The sequence below is a fragment of the Tympanuchus pallidicinctus genome, unplaced genomic scaffold, assembly GCF_026119805.1.
Source record: "Tympanuchus pallidicinctus isolate F22 unplaced genomic scaffold, pur_lepc_1.0 scaffold1, whole genome shotgun sequence".
NCBI lineage: Eukaryota > Metazoa > Chordata > Aves > Galliformes > Phasianidae > Tympanuchus > Tympanuchus pallidicinctus.
The window spans coordinates 104,935,682-104,942,355 of NW_026294618.1; positions in this window are offsets into that span (position 1 = coordinate 104,935,682).

The window sequence follows — 6,674 nt, forward strand, 5'->3', positions numbered from 1 at the left end:
TTGGTTTTTGCTTTGTTGTTTTGTCACTCAGCTCCCCTCCCTTTTCTAATTCTTTTGTTCCATGATTGCAAGGGAGCACGCTGATGACAAACTGAAATAGCAATGCTGTCTCTTGATCTTCATCACAGATCTTGCATTATTTTTCTCCCTAACGCTTTAGCTCCTGGAGTCACACACACAATCACATGGGAATACTGACAAAATTTCAGCAGAAGGCAAGCTACTTGCTTCCCGTGTGCTCTGAGAGGTCCCTAATTTCTGGGGAAATGCATGATTTTGAGGGCCATTTCAATATCTTCAAGTACTCAGCAAAAAGCCATTGCTGCAAGCTTACTCTTGGAAATGTGGTCCAAGTACAGCACAGCGCTTTAAGGACCCTGCCTGTAAGTGGGTAATACATCCATACTTCATAATGAAGTCAAATTACGACCTTCATTGGGCCTGAACTGCTTATTGTAATCCAAAGAACAAAGATAACACTGCAGTCAAAATATTTCTCTCCAAGCATAACTGATTTTAAAGGCTTTCCTTGAAAAGCTTTCTTTCCCCAAACCTCCCACCCCTCTTGGCTCACTTTTGCGAGCCCTTTCTGGTCTCCCACCTGGAATCAACCCCCCATGCAGAGGTCAGGTACTGTATTCAGTGTAAGAAACAGGGCTTTATACACCAGGGAAAGTGAAGAGGGGCTGAGGAAGCAAGGGATGGGGACAAGGATGTGTGCAAGTCATGCAAATGACATTGGCTGATGAGACAGGGAGCTATCCCTCCACATAACTGATGGCTTTGCATTCAACATGCATCTCAACTGTGCTGCTGCAAAGCAAAGGACTTTCCTCCTAATGACTAGTGGGGGCCGTGAGGGATACCTCAAGATACTGTGGCTCAATTCCTTTGCAGTTAAACCCCAGCCAACCTTTGGCTTTGCCCACGACTCAACCCTCCGTTTCTCTACTTTGACAAGTGTATCCATTTATAGAAAATGGAAATGTTTAGCCATTTTTCCCCTCAAATCTGTGGGAGGATTAAATGTCTACTTGGAAAATGCATCAAGGAATGTGGTTGTTGTATAGCTCTGGAACAGATCAGCAGCTCAACCACTGAAAATGAGGATTTTCCAAGAATTTGCTCACCTATATGCCAACATAACTCAGCAAAACTAAGGCTGTCATCCCTTTACATGACTGAAAAGTCCCAACGAGTACTTCTGGCCACCTATTCTTGCAAAAAGATCCTAAAATCTGACCATCTCACAGATCAAGGCCCTTCAAAATACAACCCACAAAGCAAACCCCGCAGCAAGTGCACAGCACAGTGATAACACAGTTTGATTCAAATACTCACTTCACCCAAATTCAGCTTCCAAGCAGCAGGACATGTTTATAAATAAAGCAGCAAAACCAAGTCACAAAGTGACTCCAGATCTAAAACCTTCACACTGCCAGATTTCGATCTGAGGACGATACAGCAAATGTGCACTGTGTGCACATGTGTGTGGCTAAACCAGATGCTGTTGGCTCTTGCAATGGGAAATGGTTCCTCCCTGTTAAAAAGATTGCTGTGCATTGCTTTCCCTAGCTAGGTTCAAGGGTCCACCAATCCCTAAGGCCAATGAGAACAGTTCTGGTCAAAATGAAGCTGTCTTCTCCCTGTAAGGCTACCTTAACTGAAACATATGATGAGAGGCTTGTAAATAGCCAAGACATCACGTGCACTTGTCCCTGCTGACCCAATTTCATCTCAATGTGAACTTGGCTCTAAAAACACACTCCAGCTGCCAAAAAAGATGAAGATGATTACAGGTGAGCAAGCTGAGTGTACCCGTTGTTGGATTAAGTCTAACAGCCTGTACTTAAAGTGTTTGTGCCAGATAAGTGGGAAACAAGTGAGAAGAAAAACTATTCACAATATTTCTAACAGACTAAGAAGAGTGGCTCAGCAAGGAACCATGGAACAGAATCATACAATCGTTACGTTTAGAAAAGACCACTAAGATCTCCAAGTCCAACCACTAACCCATCTCCACTGCCCATATCCCCCAGTGCCACATCTGGGACTCCTCCAGGTGACCCCAGCGCTCCCTGGGCAGCTGTGTCAGTGCAGAATCACTTCTGGAGAAGGAATTGTTCCTAGCAGCCAACCCGAACCTCCCCTGGCACAACGTGAGGCCATCCCCTCTCGTCCTATGGCCGTTCCCTGCCAGCAGAGGCCGACCCCGCCTCACACAGCCTCCTTTCAGGTGGTTGCAGAGCCATAGGTCTGCCCTGAGCCTCCTCCAAACCGAACAGCCCTGGTTCCTCAGCCGCTCCCCATCACACTGGTGCTCCAGACCCCTCACAGCTCCGCTGCCCTTCTTAAAAACGTTTACTTCAAAAAGCAGGTGTCAGAGGTAGAGCATCACCAATGTCAGTGTAGCTTCATCTCAGCTCCTGGGACCAGCTGACAGCTTGACAACATCAGCTCCTGTTCCCATTAAGAGAACATCTCCCTGGCTATAGGAGAAGGTAACTTCATCTCATTCAAGCACACAAACCTAGATGAAACAATCACGGTCTTCATTTCTGAATGCTTAACCCAATCACCACCTGTACTCTAGTTCATTAGCTTTGCTGTTGAAGCCTTTCTTCTACTGCTTAGTAGGAGAGACGCAGTGACTTTCCAAGGCAGCAGTGCTTCACTTATGAACCAATGCTCCCAAAGTGAGAGCCCTAACAGGCTGCAACTGCAGGAGAAGCAGCATGCTGGCTCATGCTCTCTGCCAAGTCTTCACTTTTCTTGAGGGGAAGGGAGGAAGAGAGCAATCAGCAGACAAAAGCAGTGTGGGAGCGGAAAGTATGAGCAAATTCCTGTCAAATTCGCTGAACTGTTACAGCTGGGGGAGGAAAGACTGTATTTCTGATGTTCCTCAAGGATATTTTATTAAACTTGAAGCAATCTAATGTTTCCACAAGTAAAAGCACGGTTATGCAACTTGCTCAGCAGAAACAAATATTTAGTTTTTGTTTTGCAAGGAAATAATTAGTTTTGCTTGTGGAAAAGTGATTTTTTTTTTTAATTGCATTTTGATTCAGACAGGAAAGAAAAAACACTCAGCACATAGCCTATTACTGCCTGTATTGCTCACTCTGTGAGCAGTTACCTCTAGCATCTCTACAATCTACTATTCTGGTGTTACATTAGGGCTATGTGAGCCCACTCACTGCACTCCAGTTTTAGGATCTGCTAGGCACTTCTGCCACTCTCCCAGCACAATGCAGAAGGAAAACATGGAACACTGAGAGCCCCGAATTCCATCCTGTTACAATCTGACAGCTGAACAAACATGCCAGCTTTTCTAGTATCCCCACCCTTACTCTAACACTAAAGGTCTTCAAGGCAGGGACCCTTCTGCTCTAGCTCCTTTTCTAGCATCAATAACATCTTCAGAGGTAAAAAGCACAGGTCACATCTGCTGAGTGCATTACCTGGACACAACCCTGAGCACATCCTGGGATGTCTCAGCCTATCTATTTGTGAACAAGGGCAAATAAATGATTTACTTTCCAGCACAAAGACAACTGCCACTTTTTGGGCTGAAAACTATCCATTTGGGCTATGCTTCCACACATCCTTACCCAAGGCTACATTCAAGGAAGCAGAAACATGCTGCTCTGTTCTAACACAGAGGAGACAACATTTCTGAGACGATGCATCAACTAGGAGAGCACCTACTGCTAAGAACAGTCTGCCTGTGCAGGAACCAAAGTGTGAGTGCAAAACTTCTCTCCCACAGCCAAGAAAAGTGGTATCACAACAGACCACATCTTCTCCTCCTCCTTTCTTGAAGCCACATCACGTATCGGTCCCAATGGATCACCTCACTGCCTGCATACGCAAAATAAAGAAGACTTCAGAAAGCACAAATTCACAAAGGGCTTTTGGGTTTTGGCTTTGTTTTAGAAATCAACATCACACATACTTGTGGGTTAAGGTTTACAGTTCTAACCAAAAAGTGCTTTTTAAAGAAACAGCAATAAACATAAGCAAGCAATCTAGAAGAGTTACTTACTTCACTGCCAAGCACTACAGATTACATTATCATAATCTGTGACTCACCAGAGTAATATGGATGAAAGGAAAAGTTGCTGCTGAAATAAGTGGAGGAAAGGAAGAAATAATTGCATAAAAACTTATTTGGCTGTTAAAATTAAATGCTTTTGTGCCTGAGGGTCTAAATGAATCTACCAAGGTCTTTTCGTTTCTGTAGGAATCAAGCATTTCCTGCTATTACTGATAATGACATTAAAATGGCACACTTAAGCAGGACTGTTATTTGCAGTCTTTCCGGCACAGGAGCAGCGACCAGGCACGTGGGAAGCAGTAACGCTGGGGGAAGAACATGATGACAGCTTGTCAGCAGAAACATATGTCAGTCTAGTGAACAGCTAACTGGTGGTGGCACCAGGACCTCAGCGTGCCGCAAACAATTACTGCTCTGCTGGCGGGCTCCAGCTGCCTGCCCAAGCTCTCTGACAGGTAGGGAGACAGAGAAATGCCCGCTCCAGTCCCGCAGCTTCCTGGCAGGACTCAGGATGCTCTGGCTCTGTATGGAGAACTGTGTTCTCCCGGTCCTGAAGGGGCCACATTCTCACTGCTGCACATGTTTTCCACTGCTGCAAACATCAGTCGTAACAACCATTGCCTGGGTGAATCTAATGAGGAACAACACAGCAAAGCGCAAGGTTGGAGGAATCCCAGGCATACATACAGACTGGGAAAAGAACTCCTTGAGAGTAGCCCTGCAGAGAAGGACCTGAGGGTTCTTGTGGATGAAAAAGTGAACATGAGGCAGCAGCGTGCTCTTGTAGCTCAGAAAGCCAACGGTATCCCGGGCTCCATCAGAAGAGTGGTGGCCAGCAGGGACAGGGAGGTCGTTCTGCCTCTCTACTCTGCCCTTGTGAGGGCCCATCTGCAGCACTGTGTCCAGGTCTGGAGCCACCAGTACAAGAAAGACGTGGAGATGTCGGAGAGGGTTCAGAGGAGAGCCACAAAGATGATCAGAGGGCTGGAGAGCACCTCCCTCACAAAGACAGGCTGAGAGAGCTTGGCTTATTCAGCCTGGAGAAGAAAAGGCTGTGGGGTGACCTCATTGCGGCCTTTCAATACCTAAGGGGAGCCTACAAACAGGGCGGGAGTCAACTCTTTGAAAGGGCAGATAACAGCAGGACAAGGGGAAATGGTTTTAAATTGAGGGAGGGAAGATTTAGGTTGGATGTCAGAAGGAGATTCTTTACTATGAGAGTGGTGAGTGCTGGAACAACTGCCCAGAGAGGTTGTGGATGCCCCATTCAACCTGAGGCCCTGGGCAGCCTGGGCTGGTATGAAATGTGGAGGTTGGTGGCCCTGCCTCTGTGGCAGGGGGGTTGAAGATTCATGATCCTTGAGGTCCTTTCCAAGCTGGTACAATCTGTGATTGGACCATCCTCCTCCCTGCTTTGTTTCTCACACTAATTAGGTCATCTACAAGAGGTCACCAACTTGCCAACACAGGCAACTGACCAACCTGTGGTCACCTTCCCTTGCTGCCATGCTGCTCCATTCCCTTCAGAGACCTTTCTCTTCAGAGGGCAGATCGCCTTTGGAAGTCCTTCAGATATTTCTGGTTGTCCACAGAAGGAAGGCATGGAATCCTACTGAAAAGGATCAAGTAGCTTCTAATATAAGTTTCTAGACAAATGATATCTATCCTAAGGCAATCTATGAGCCTCTCACCTCTCCACCCTACAGGAATCACCATCAGCACAGGGACCAGCCCTAGGCTGCGGACAGAGCTGCCCTACCAATTCCTTCTGGCCTTTGGAGAACCTCTGATCCAAAAGAGTCACCTCAAGTCTCCACCAAAAGCTACTATCCCAAAGCTGCCCACACCTGGCTACGGAGAATATCGATCCTGACCCACAGACTGCCTTCACAACTTGCCCTTGGAGCTGCCTCTTCATTAGAAACGTGCCTGACGACCTGGACTCCTATTGAACCTGGCCACCATCTTTGGGTCTGCACTACAAGCCTTGCTGGGCTGGGCCCTGACCATCAAAATCTGGACATCATCATCTCAGTTGATCTGATGACACACTGCATGAGCCACAGGGCACAATGTAACTACACCATTGCTTAGACATTTCTTTGTTTTCACATCGCTGCTGCACCAGATCCTCAGAGACTTTTACTTACTCAAAGGATTATTTTCCAGTATACTCAGCAGTTGTTTTCTGGTATAACACATGGGAAAATATAATGCTGTTCCTCTCACACAAATCAAAATGGTATAGAAAAATCCTGGCACAGCTCTCCTGCGTGCACCGTGCATCCATCAGATTTTCTCCGTGGTATTTAATAGTCATCAGAAGAAAAAAAAACAAAAGCTTAACTTTTGACAGCAGCTAGCTCAAAAAAAATCTGAAAAATGAAAGTATTCAGTTTTACCAAACTGTTTCAAGCACACACTAGTTTTTGAGCTTGAATGGATGATCTCAGATAATTATTAGTCCAGAATATAAAATCCTTGCCTGGTTTCATCAGCCTTTTTTTCTGCTGTGGCCTCCTGATTATGAGGCAGTCACCATGTTGGAGTTTTCCTGGCCTATCTTCCCCTATCTTTTGCATGCATAAAAATACCACTGTGTCGCAATTGATCTTTA